At 38.2% G+C, this 13,541-nt stretch overlaps 1 protein-coding gene across 2 annotated transcripts in view; it reads left to right on the top strand.

Moving 5' to 3' along the window:
• Window positions 1-13,541, top strand: part of LOC131537439 (dedicator of cytokinesis protein 7-like) — an 88,447-nt gene that overhangs the window by 13,627 nt on the left and 61,279 nt on the right. The window lies entirely within an intron of this gene.

Raw genomic sequence — 13,541 nt, 5'->3', positions numbered from 1 at the left:
AATCAGAATATCTTCTTTTGTGTTTCACAGAAGAAAGTCATACAGGTTTGAAATGACATGAGGATGAGTAAATAATGAGTCTTTATACTTTGGGTGGAATATTTCTTCAGTTTTAGTCATTTTTTGTTGTACACAGTAAATTTTGCGGTGTTAAATCAACACCGCATATGTACACCAAGCGGTGTTGATTTAACACCGGGAAATTCACTGTGTATATTAATTTTTATTTCAGTTTTAGTCTTAGTACATCAAGTTAAACTAAATGAAAATGAGAAATGTTGCCTTGGCAACTAGCTGAAATAAAATAAGTTTTGTTTCAGTTAAAGTTTGCTTTATTTCATGTAACATAATGGTTTTAGTTTTAGTTAACTATAGTAACCCTGGCTGCGAAATGATCCTGGCTTTCGTCCTCCTCTCTCATGCTCCCTTTCACTTTCAGTTCTTCTTCCTCTCGGTTCTTGTCCCGCATCTCTACCCCAGTCAGATTCTGAGTGTGGGCCCTGTCTGATATTTTACATAATTGCCTTACATAAGTAGCCAGCTCAGCTCAGAGCTTGGATGATATTAGTGGCGATGAATATTGCATGAGGAAGGCACTCGTTAAGCGTTAATAAGAGGATAGAGATGGGCCCCGCTGTCAGTCTGTCTTAACCCCGCCCACTCCGCTCTGTCAAGTCGCGACCGAGTGAGGGGGAAAGACTTCGCCATTATAGGTGCGGGTGTTGTTTTCTGCTTTGTGAGCTGAATAAAAGCAGCACTTGTGGCACAAAGAGCCCAGGTCTGTTAGCTGCCTACGGTTCCACACGCACCCCGTTCACACTTAGCGTGAATAAACCGGCTTAATTGCAGAGGCTCATTAGGGGTCTTCGCTGGCAGCGGGGCAGCTGAATCCAGCCTGTGGGTAAGAGGGCATCTGAAGCACCTATTCACCACCCTGATTCAGAGGATCAAGCATGGCAGTTGCTTGAAGCTCTTTCAGTAATTTCACTGATGATTTTTAATGTTCAGGAGCCCCTCCAGAAGAGCCGATTAAGAGACTGGCGCTTTTGTCCCCGGTGGCATTACAGCACAAGAGACTCTAAGGCTCTCTTTTGCTCTTTCAATGATCATTGATTTTAGTCACTTTTTTATGGCCATCCAAACGTGGCTGTTGTGGAGATCGCCGATGGAGGAAACAAGCAACTGTGTTAACTCAAAAATGATCGTTTTACATTTGCAAATTGTGGATTTACATTTATGGGAAGAAAGCATGTTATGATCGCGCTGAATCTATTTAGCACCAGTGCAGGAGATATGATTGTGTGAAGCAGATGTGTTCCATTGCTACAGCTAGTGTTATTCCCCTTATTATGGTCTGAGGTAACAGATTAGAATGGCTCAAATGTCTGTGCTAAAGAAGATTTTTTCCTGGATTCGTATTTTCATTTGGCAGTATTTTAAAATAGCTTCTATAAAGCTTGTAATGCTATTCCTTACCTTAAAATGCCTTCATTACCATATACAAATGAAAATATACATGTACGCTGTAAAACATTATACTGTACACCATCCATTTCCGTTTTGTATGGTCATAGACGTTATTTAGTACTTGGTTTCTGGAGCTGTATTTTCAGTTGAAATATTTTTATATGATTTAATTTGAATAAAATGTGAAACATTGTTACTACTGTGAAAGGTGCAAATTAAAATGGAAAACATATATTAATATTGTTATCACCATGGTGTAGTGGAATTAGGGATATTAATGCACATATAAATAATAAATAAATAAATACAATCTATATTCTTTCAACCATGATAATGCAAATTAAAATAAATAAATATAAAAATGTAACAAATATGTTAATGTTGCTTTAACCATACTATACTAGTTAATAGGGACATTAACTAACTGTATTCATTTACCCAAGTTAATGGATACTATAAGTTATGTTCACAGTAATTAGATGTAATATATTAATGTTGTTTGCACCATGCTGTACTACTTGAGCTAGGGATTTTTGACTTCATTTTTGAATAATAACTACATTTATATAGTTGAATTTATATACCATGTATGCATGAAAGGTCACACTAGATGCAAATGCTTAAAATGTAAATGAAAAACTAGTATCCTTTACCATGCACTGTTCTGAAATCAGTTTAATGATTTCTATTTCATTTCAATGTCATCAGTATCATGTATCAGTATCATATTCTCAAATATTTATTCCAGTGCTTTTTTTGCAGTGCTTCAATATTAGTTCTACCTCTTTTACAGACGTCTTATGAATTAATAGTACCTCTACTTGAGTACACCATTTCAGCATAATTTGGACCTCTGCTCACGTACTAAAAGCGGTAGCTCAGGATGTAGGAACATATAATGAAGAGGAATCTCATTACCCAGCTATGCTGAGCGTGACGGCTCATATAATCATAGTCAATACACTGTTTGGCATTTGTTATGACAGTATTTCATGTAGGGTCCTGACTCATAGAATGCTGTTATGTTGAGTTTATATGTAACTTGGTGACACCTACAACAATATGTGCAAGCTGTAAATCACACTAGCCAAGGTGCACCTTAAATATATACAGTGGAGTCCAAAAGTACGAGACCACTTGAACATCTGAGGTGTGTTTTTTTTTATTTAAACTTGTAAAATTAAAGCTTTAAGATTATTGATGGATATTACACAAAGAAATCTTATATAATGTAAAATGGATAGGAAATATTTCAGATTCCAGATTTGTGATGTTCTTCATATGAACACCTTGTACAGACGGTCAGATGTTCTTCCTCCATTGAAGCTCAGAATACTATTTGGATCATCTCAAATAATGCTGGAGAACAAACTTATGACGTTCATGCAGCTTGAGTGCTGCTGCCAAGAAAGCATAAACAGGAAAGACTGAATAAAACCTTCACATTTACATAAATGTGATGCATTCTGAGAAATTCTGAAATTCATGTACAAGTACATTGTCATATATCACAAATTAACTTCTTATTACTGACCTAATTTTATTACTGACTTGGAAATAAATAATAATGAGATAATAAACATTTGTAAATTAAAATGTAAAGTAAATGTTCACCTTTTGATTATTGTCGATGCCTCTAGTAATTATGTGTCTGATTTTTAATTTACAGTCTATTTTGGGTTCATTTTAAGCCAGCCATTCATGAATTCTTTTTGAGTTAAATAGTAAATATTTGAGTCACTGGGTTGTATTTAACCCAGCATTTTTAGAGTGTATGTACACACATTCATCCATTGACCCTTCACAAGCCATGCCGCTCTATATCGCGGAGCAAACAGAAAACTGACAATGCACCAACAGACAAGACAGAGCAGGTTACTTCTGCTATGAAACAAAGTCTCAGCTTTCAAATTCTGTCATTTAGTAAGAAATTCAAACAATAAAAACTGTTTTGTGGCTCTTTAATATGTAGTCACAGATTGCTGTAGCGCCTCAGCTCAAGCGGCACGTGAAGCGATCATCTCTTCCTGTTTAATAGTTATAGCTAGAAATAAACATGAATGAACATCAGAAGGTATCTTGTTTCAACCGTGGAAAGATGTCAATACACACTATTTTTCAATTTTAAGTCCACCGAAATCTGGTGGTTTGTTTGTCGGACAAAAATGGCAGATTGGGCGTTATGATTGGTCAGATCACCTGCCAATCAAACTCCCTGCGAATGGAGTCAATATCTGTCTGTCTATCTATATATCTATATCTATCTGTCTGACTGTCTATCTATATATCTATATATGGAATGACTTTCAATAGCATTATCTCAGACTTTTGGAGCCACTATAAATATAGTCATAGTCATAATTCATTGTCACACTTGAGGCACACCAAGCATTCAGTGATACTTTCCTGTGAAATTTAATATAATAACCAAATTACATTAAATGCAGTTGGTTATCCAGTTTACAAGTAGCAATTTGCAAAACGAAAGCAGGATTTGGACATGTTTGTTGGCGTTCTCTTAAGCACTTTAGCACATTCATGATGAGGTGTGATAAGAATGCTTACAAGTTTAGGCGGTTATAATAAACACTCTTAATTAATAAAGAATCCTTTGCATGTCCACCATCTCCCTCCATTGAGTCTACAACCTCATTTTTATTTACCACATATAACCTACTAATGCTCATGCATTACAAAAAGACACAGCGACTTTGGTGTAGCGGAGCGCTTTTTGCGTTTGAGAGGCTGATGTGATTTTGCTGTGCTTTTAGGAGAGAGTCAGAGCTGCTGAGTCTGATTGGATTAGAGCAGTGAGAGATGGGTGCTCTGGGCCTGTGCTCCCACCGTTTAGTGGGCTCCGAGCCCTAGGGTAACACTCCCGGCCCCTCCGGGTGGCATGGGCTTGTGGGAGCAAGAGGGCGGGGGTCGCGGTTGGGCTGGTATGGCGGTTCCTAGGCCCTCCGCATATAGTTTTGGGCCATATTCGGGTAATGGATATTGGCCTAATTCGGCCTCGCATGCATTATTTGGCATTTTCTCCCCCTCACTTTGTTTTTCCTCGTCTGCCTTTCTGTGTTTTCTCCGGGCTATTATTAGAGCAGACAGGCTGGTGGGAGGAAGAATCTGACTTAGACATTTCTTGTCATCTTTTTACTTATTGATTCTCTTCAGCTTGCCATGCGGCGCATGCATGTGTTGGCACGCACACGTTAGCTCGTGAGGCGCAACAAACTCGCGCATAAACATGGCAGATATTTCCCAGTTCCTCGCCTATACGTTTGCTCATATGACGGTGACTGTGGGTGGGAGTGAAAGCCTCATATCTGCTAGGGAGCATGTTTTACACCCGATCTTGTTAAATATAGAGATTCAGTTATTAATCTTTCATCTCGCCTCGTCTGCGTTGGTATCCAGGGAGAAAACCTTAAATACACAAAGCACCAGAATGCCCTCTTTCTTTCTCTCTTTTGCTTTTCCATCTCTTCCACTTGCACAAGCATTCCGACTCTCTCTCATAACACATAAATGAGCACATCTAGATCTAGATCCAGCTTGCACTAAAGAAAGCAACGCCAAGCCCCTCTCTGACATGTCAGTGTACTTACCTTTTAATTACACTTAAATGCATTAAGATGATTTTGCATTCAACACATGCACCGCTGACTGACTCCGGCCTTAATGGAACTCAGGTTCCTCAAATGTTTTGGGCCTAAAAATAATTGTGTTTGAGGATTTGAGAGCAGAAAACTCCACAACGCTGCACACACGCCATCCATTTTCTATATTTATTAAAAGTACGGTCATATTTCTTAAATGTCAGATCGCTAGCTACCCCCGCTCTTGTCTGATTTATCGTCTTTCCCGAACCACCTCGTCTTTCTCCTTCCTGCTTGCCCGCGTTCGGTCTTCGGTATTCTTTTCCCTTCTCTTTCCCTTCCCGCTTCACTCTCGCCCTACTGTAATGGGAGACTTGCAATCAATAGCGCATTAGTCTGGCCGGAAACTCTGCTAGAATTAAATATGAATGACTGAGATTGCGGCTCTACCTGCCACTGAGAGCGCAGGATGAGGCCTCGGAGGGGGAGGGGAGACTGTAAATATCCCACTTATGAGACAAACCGTCAGGCTGGGGTGGGTTACATGCTGCCGAGGTTTTATCAGGTAAAAGTCGAGAAAAGTACTTCAGATTTTAGAGTGCACTGAGTGTCCTTCTTAAATCACACACACACACATATATATATATATATATATATGATACATCCATGGCCTTGTGAGGCTATTTTGCATGACCCTGGTTGACAGTCATTTAAGTGGATCGGTCAGCACAGGGCCCTTGGAAAATTGAATGCCGTTGGCTTTGATCAGTTTTATGGCTCAATCCATCAATAATGCAGAAATGTGCTGGAGTAACACGTTGTTTGATTTACTTTGGAGCTACATTTCATCTTAGCAGAGATGAGGCTGTTTGTGACAGATGGACTGATATTGTTCCCTTCCCCATCCCACGAGTGAACCCCTCCCTCTTCTGCTCCTTGACAGATGCAGAGGGAGGAACAGGGCCCACTCCTCTTTCTTCTCATTGATTTGGCTGCTTGAACTCTCGTGGACGGTGAGCAGGGCTGTGGGGGTTGGTGTTTCCTGCAGGTCAGGGGGGGAAATCAGAGTCATGCAAATCAGAGTAATGCTTAGTGGCTTAATGCTTATTGTCTTACAGTCAAAGAGTTATACACAAAAGCTTTCTAAAAGACAATGTCCTGGAATGAAGGCAAGAGATGGCACTTATGGTGGCTTAATTGCAAAGGAAGCCATTACTTAATACTTGCAACAGCCTGCCACGTATACGTGGATTTTCTGTTATTTATTTATTTACAGGTTTCACAGTCTGATTGTGAAATCATACAACATTGTCAATTTTGACAATCTGTTGAACTGATATTAAATTTAATTGTTGTAAAATAAAAAATAATTCTTCTAATATTTTTCTTTTATTTATTGGAAAATGTAAAGTTTATGAATGACTACAAATCAGCATTTGGCCTCAAATTAGCTTTAGGCTATATTTACAAACCTGATACCAATCCTGCAGATGTCTTTTCCATTTTATTTATTACATTTTTAAAATTATTTAAACTATACTATACATATACATATATTAGTGCTGTCAAACGATTAATCGCATCCAAAATAAACATAAACACACATGCATGTATATATTTAAGAAAAAAAATTATATTTATATATTAAATATATTTATATATAATATTAATTATATGAATATAAATATAGACATGTAAATATTTTCAAAATATACACTGTATGTGTGTATTTATATATACATAATAAATATACACAGTACACACAGATATATTATGTAAATAAAAACTTTTATTTTGGATGCGATTAATCGCTTGACAGCACTAATATATGTATACATATATGTACGTGTGTGTGTGTGTGTGTGTGTGTGTGTGTGTATATATATATAGGATTTTTATTTTTTCCGATCTGTTACCAAAATTAAATAATTGTATATATAAATAATCTCAAATCTGTTAGACAATTAAATTTATATAGGTATTAACTTAATATGTCTGGTTCCAGATATTACAGAAATAAATGTTTAAAAAAAACTGCAATCAACAAATAAAAATCATAAATATTTAATCAAATATATATATTTTATTATTTACTCTAAACTGACAGTAAACTGCAAACTCACTAACAAATTTAGTGCTCAATACGTATATTTAATACCATTAATACCTATCAAAGGGTATACTGAAATATTCAGTAATATTATTTAGTAAATAAATTAGTTTTAGCTAAATAAATAAATGTGTCCATCTATATTAAATAAATAAATTCCCATTGCTTTTTGTCTTTGAAGCTATTGGAAATGGGTATTATCCAATTTCTGGGGCTTGCACCTACATTGAAAACTCAAGCACTGCTATTTATCCACTTGTTACATCTAAAGTTTGAATATTGTCGTCTTTATTCCTGTGAAGCTACAATCAAATTCAATGAATTCAGCAGAAAAATAGTTCATGCTGTACAAGTTAAATGCAGGAATGTGTGACTACAGTGCATATACCGTAAACATTATAAATCACTGTTTATCACTAATCAGCTTTTAAGGAAAATGTGACGGTAGAAGCTAAAATGGCAGTATAGATTTCACTATCTTAGAGTAATTGGCAAGATTTTAGCAGATTCAGGAGTCATTAGCCCAACCTCCCACTGCCCCTGGCCCATCAGCGACAGGACAAATTCCATTAAGTGACCAACAGCTGCCCCGTGACAGATGCGGGCCAGTGCCGCTCCTCTCCACCTTTCCCTTGGGGGCTCGGGAGGGCGCTGTGTGTGGGGGTGGGGGGGTGTGTGGGGGGGTCTAGAGCAAATACGGCTCAGAGGATGCAACATGTCAGAGCTTTGGGAGAAACACAATCAACTGAGCATCTGCCCCCTCCTCGGCATCACCGCTTACCGCTGCAGACTTTAAGAAGCAAACCGTGATCTTACTGCAGACTTAATGACTCATTCTGAAATCATTCGCTTTAAAAATAAGTGTACTGATTATGTCAAACATTTCCCGTGATGTTCTGATCTCACTGTGTCTACAAGCACTCTATGTAGTTTTCATTTTGTCCTGTCCTTCATTGCAATAGTGGATGACAATGCAAAAAGAGGTCACAGGTCTAATACGGTCACGGACAGCAAGGAAAAACTATGCTAATGCAAATAATACAATGCAACTAAGCATATAATCATGCATGGTTAGGCTTATTAACTTTTCAGGAGAAAATGCTTGCCTTTCGTTGTTGACGTCAAAGGCCCAATGAAACTAAAAACTATGATATTTTGGCTTCAAATCATCTGCCTCTTGACAATATACGAATGCAATATTTTGCCTAGTGTTTGTTCCATGTGTTAGGCTGGTAAATCACACTTCTGCTGTTGTTTATGCATTTACAATACTGTCATTTTTTTATTCAGCCTATGTCATGTTAAAGAGATAGTTCACCCAAAAATGTTCTGTCATTTACTTGCCCTCATGTCACTCCAAACCACTAGATATTTTGAAAATGTCTTGTCTTATCATTGTATTAAATGTACATGTGAAGAGTAAAAAGCCTCTAAGTACCATCTAAAATTTTCATCTAAAATGAGCATTTTTATCAGGCTCGTATTTGCCGATTCAGTCATTTTACTCTGACAATGTATAGGTGCTTTTCTATGCAATTAAAGTGAAATAACTGAACGTAAATATAGGAGCCTGATTTAAAAAAATGCTCATTTTAGAAGAAAATTTCAGACGGCAAATTTGCATCTGAACTCTTCATGTGCATTTATTTCAAATCTTACATTTCTTAAAAACTGTACTTGCTGATCATATTAATGTAATAAAAGGCCATTTAAGTGTACTTATTGTACAATTTTTGACTATTTTTCTTACCACTTATTAAAAAGTGCACTATGTGATAATGTCTAAAGGGGTAGTTCACCCAAAAATTCTGTCATTAATTACTCATCCTCATTTTGTTCAAAACCTGTAAGACCTTTGTTCATCTTCAGAACACAAATTAAGATGTTTTTGATTAAATCCAAGAGCTTTCTGACCCTGCATAGACAACAACGCAACTACCATTTCCAAGGCCCAGAAAGGTAGTTAGGACATTGTTTAAAAAGTCCATGTGACATCAGTGGCTCAATCGTAATTTTATGAAGCTACAAGAATACTTTTTGTGCACAAAGAAAACAAAAATAATGACTTGATTCAACAGTTTCTTTTCTTCCATGTCAGTCTTGGATGCGCGTTCATGAGAGTAAGACGACGCATGCATGTGATGCAGCTGATGCAGAAAGCCGGCATTTTATGAAATTACATATAAAAATGCACTCAAGTTCTGCTTCAAGTAGTGAGTTCTACTTAAGTGGATCAAAAGTATTTTGTTTGTGTAATAATAAGTACTTTAACGTATGTTAAAGTGTTTTTCACAAGGCTGCAGTTATGCAATAATATATATATTTTTTTAAATGTAATGTTGATGCTACACATAATTGTAAATAATCCTGCATCAGTAACTATCTGGATGTGAAAAAGGCAATGACGCAGTGTGTCCCACAGAATCAAGTTGGAGGACATGATTGGCGAAAGAGACACTCTACCTGCACTCAAGAACAGTTCACTTGCCAGTGTCCAAAAGATGGTGTGTTACAGATCAAGATCAAGAACAGATGAAAAGCTTTTATAAAAATAAAAAAAAAAAAGCTTTTGAGTGCGACTCACTGGTTAGAAAACAGATAAGACAAAATAAGCAAAGTTAGAGATCAATTTGACTGACAGCATATATATATATATCTATAGATATTGCAGCAATAATTTTATCATAAATTTCTTTTGACCATGATCATCATGTAGTGAAAATGTGATATAATGACAGCCCTATTTTGGCCCCTATTGATTTTACTGTATGGACAAAAACACTAAATATTGATGCTTCGCATATGATAATATTGTAAATAATTCAGCACCAGTAGCAATCTTGTTGGGAAGAAAGACAACGACAGCACAGTGTATTGCTGCTACTGTCCCACAAAATCATGCTGAAAGATAAGACGGGTGAAAGCGAGACACTCTGCCTGTATTCAAGAATAGTTCCCTCACCATTGTCCAAGTTTTTTGGATTTCGTAAAAAAAAAAAAAAAAAGATGGGATGCTATCACTCCAGCCTGCAGAAAGTACAGATCAAGAGTAAGGTTTTTTTTGTACGCTTTTGAAGAGTTATGGTTACAAATTCTCTCTGCACCTCCCTACTCTCATATTTTGAGTGTGATTCATTGGCCAAAAAATGGAAACATTTATTTAAATTAAAGCTAACTGTAATTGATAGCATTGTTTATTTATTTTCAAAATTTCTAGTTGAGTAACACTGCTTCATTACACACCGTTTCACATGCAAACATGATCTTTTTTCCCCTCCTCTGCAGGCCTCGGAGGACTACATATCAGAAAAAGACGGTTTACAGCTGCAAAAAGTAATGTCCTGGAGCAAGGCCATAGCAAGCAAGTGGTTAACGATTTGAATGGAGCTGGCTGCGAGGGTGGGACGGGGAAGGGGGCGTGCTCTGGGCACGGGCGCGTGGCAGAGAGAGCAGGTGGATGACGGGCAGCTGAAGAGTGGGGAGGGGGAGGGGCGCGTCCATTTTGGAGGACTCTTGGGGTTCAGAGAGACCCTGAAAAAAAAGGCAGCCCCATCTGGAAGCGGGGTGGGGGCTGGGGCGTGAAAGAGATCTAGAGGGTGGCGTCTGACACTCTCTCTTTTGTTCTTCGGTAATGCAGCAGGGATGGGGGGTGCTCTCCTGCCCGTGGGGGGAGGGGCAGCCAAACAATAGTGCTGGTCGAGGAACTGAAAGCCTTCGACGTGGAGAGGCAGAAGGAAAGGGAAGAAAAGAAAGACATGATGGAAACGCCGCCTGCCTTCAGTGCACGCAATCAAGTCAAATTGCAAAACTATTTTTAATTCTCCATCTGGATGGCACATGTTGCATTGCATCCCAGCACTGCCAACAGAGTGCCACAGAGTTCAAGGATGCATGTGTATCGCTCGCACACGCCACAGATGTATGAACTGGGTTCGCATGACAGTCGCAATGCGGTAATTCTCTTAATGTAATTGCTCGAATGATGGTCCATTACATCTCCGAGCCAGTCCACTCCCATCGTTACAGGCTGCTCATCCTTCAAACCCAGACAAATGACATGAAAATCCCCAGTAAGGCTGCGGTAGAAAAACCCCTAAAGCTTCACAACACCGTGTTTTTTTTTTTTTTTTTAGATCTATATTTATTCCTTGTGATGCCAAGCATCAGGTTTTAGTACTTGCAAGCCAAAGAGAGGAGAGAGATTCATTAATCTTCATTAGCATGGGTGTACAGACTGCTGTGAGGGGAATAGACTGCACAAAAACATATAAAGCATACAACATACATGGCAGAAGTGTCTCCTGAAACGCCCTTGTTCGCTCTGAGAGCTTAACAAACAGGAAAAGACACACACACACGCACAAGCCACCAGCGTCATTCCTTAGGTCAGTGCTGGCTTGTTGTACCTGCGCTAGCAGCTCTCCTTGGTGCTGAATTAATGGGGCATGGTGCTGAGATGAGCTATAGGGAGGAGGAAGCCTGCACTGTATGGTCATACCTCACTGACTGACCGTGGGGGATGGGGAGAGGTTACAGCGGGGAGAAGGAGAGAGGAGTGATGGCTTTGCTCTAAACTGATAAATGTGTGTCCTTGGGTGACGGAAAATGTCAATAAATGTCTCCTGGTAATCTGCTTTTGGGTGTGGGACTTGATTTATGGGAAATAAACATAGATGTCTTGCTATTTGAAGTATTATTATGCGATTTTACAGACTATGTGTGTTCAACCATCAGTGGAAGAACTGTTTGTGAAATTTGAAAAATCCTGGCATGCAACAACGGCTTTGTTTCAGATCTATTGTTAAACTATAAGGGATACTGAGCTTGCATATCTATATTATAGCAGAATTCGGTTATTTGTGGAATTATTCGGAAAAGATTAATGAAATCTGGCTGTGTGATATTTTACTCCTGGACAATGCTGCATCTAGACAATAAGGTGGAGGGTTGAGTCATTATTTCCTGGCCACCGCCTTTCCAGGCTCTACGTCTCCGGCACTTGTGGAGCACATCGCTCTCTGGTGGCCGTGCAGCAATATAACATATATCAAAAGTGTGGGCTTATTGAAAATATAAGGTAATAGAACTTCAGTGATCCTCTGGGGGAAATTGAAGCACTGCTGCATTAAACATAAAACACAGGGACAGCATAATATGGGTTTCTGAGTGAATACAATATAGGAAATAAATAAATAAAAACAAATATATTTAGAAAAAAAGGCTGAGATAAAAAGTACTGTAAATTGTGCGAAAGGACCTGAGGGGATGCATCGGTTGTGCAAGCAACGTGCAAAATAAGTATATGGATGTGTGTGTGTGTGTGTCTGTCGGTGTAACTATGAATTGATGTATACATGTGCTTTGAACAAAAATAAGATGTTCTTTACAAAAATAAGAAGATATGTAGATGAATATATAATATATATATATATGGTGACATATTTGCGAAATAACGTAAATGTCCTAAAAAGGCTGTGTATCCACCTTTTTCTTGCCGTAAAAATGGGCGTGGCCATTTGTAAATTCTATGGGTCTAGCTTCCGGTCTCATCCGCGTCCAGCTATTTTTAACTGTACAAAACATTTCAATTTGCTGCTTGATATTGAAAATTGGTGTGTCTTATATTATGTTGATGTATTATCTTAATTATGATCACACTGATTTGTAGTGCAAACAGTTTTACCGTTACCTTACCGTTGTTATTCTCCTCGTTATTTCCCTACAGCTTCTAATGAACCGGAAGTCTCACCCATTACTTCCGCGTTGAAGAAAAAGGTGGATACATCCCAGGGTATATAAACAGTTAAATATTAGAGTGTTTATAAACAAACAAACATTTCTTAAACAAGCATTTCACGGAGTAACTTACTTTTCAGGGGAAAAAAAGGTCATTTATTTCCTATTCCTCATTTATTCTCGATTCTTCTCAGTCAGGCGAAGCCAAAACATAAATCTTTTGCTTGTATGTTAGCAAGTAAGACACAGACTGAAGGCCGGTCTGGATCAGCGTGTGTGAGTGGAGCGGATCGACAGATATTTCTCCTCCCAGCTTCTGCTCCACTCCAGGTGTTACATTTCCTCATGGGCAAAGAAATCCGCGAGAAATCAGACTCCTCGCCTCAGGCAAAATCACACAGCCCCAGTTTCATTCACGTGAGAAAACACCAACTAACCATTGTACAATATATTACTACATTAATACTGAATTCTATATTATATCGCCGACATCCGTTAGGAGTCTACAGTTGGCTAATGAACTGTATTACAACAATATCGGAACAACAAACTATTCTGAATGAATATATTTCAACATTTCTTTGATACGCTGTTTTTTGAACAGCATATTAAAGAGATGAAAAGCCTCATTA

Source organism: Onychostoma macrolepis, chromosome 03 (assembly GCF_012432095.1).
Source record: "Onychostoma macrolepis isolate SWU-2019 chromosome 03, ASM1243209v1, whole genome shotgun sequence".
NCBI lineage: Eukaryota > Metazoa > Chordata > Actinopteri > Cypriniformes > Cyprinidae > Onychostoma > Onychostoma macrolepis.
The sequence above is the reverse complement of the archived record's forward strand: the minus strand, read 5'-3'. Positions and strand labels throughout refer to the sequence as shown.